We start from the raw sequence: 599 nt of genomic DNA, 5'->3' as shown, positions 1-599 counted from the left end.
CTGACTCCGAAGGTTGGAGGGTGGATAGATGAGTGTCTGACTCCGAAGGCTGGAGGGTGGTCGGAGGCTGGAAGAAAGGGCGACCCTGGGTCTGTTCCGTCCAAACACTGTTGAAGCAAGAGACAGATCCGGGGAACCGCCGAGCGCAATGAAAACGGCTGTGCCCAAGGCGGCTTCTTTTATAGCGCGCAGGCCCTCGGAAGTGGGACGGTCAGGGAGAGCAATCGGCCAATCTGCGGTGGTGGGAGGCGGGGCCTGGAGCCCACGCCTGACCAATCAGGAGCATATAGGACTCCTATACCCCCCCCCCCGGAGGTGGGGAAGTCACGCGCCTGTAGGCGACGGCTGTTGTGAAATGGGGAATGGGGGGGGTGGGGGTTTTCGCGGGATGCAACGGCTCTGGGGCTAATTCTGGGAAGTCGAGGGATTCTGGGGTGGGGGTGGGGAGGGAGACTCCCTGGTAGGTGAAAGATTAATGAGGACACTGGGAACCCTGGAAAATAATGATTCCTGGGTCCTGGGGGTGTCTCAGGAAAGTAGATCGGATTCTGGTGCTGTGTCAGGGCACGGACTTTACTGGAACCCTGGGGGGGGGGGGG

This window comes from Lipotes vexillifer, unplaced genomic scaffold (assembly GCF_000442215.2).
Source record: "Lipotes vexillifer unplaced genomic scaffold, Lipotes_vexillifer_v1.1 scaffold802, whole genome shotgun sequence".
Classification (NCBI taxonomy): Eukaryota; Metazoa; Chordata; class Mammalia; order Artiodactyla; family Lipotidae; genus Lipotes; species Lipotes vexillifer.
Note: the sequence above shows the minus strand (reverse complement) of the source record.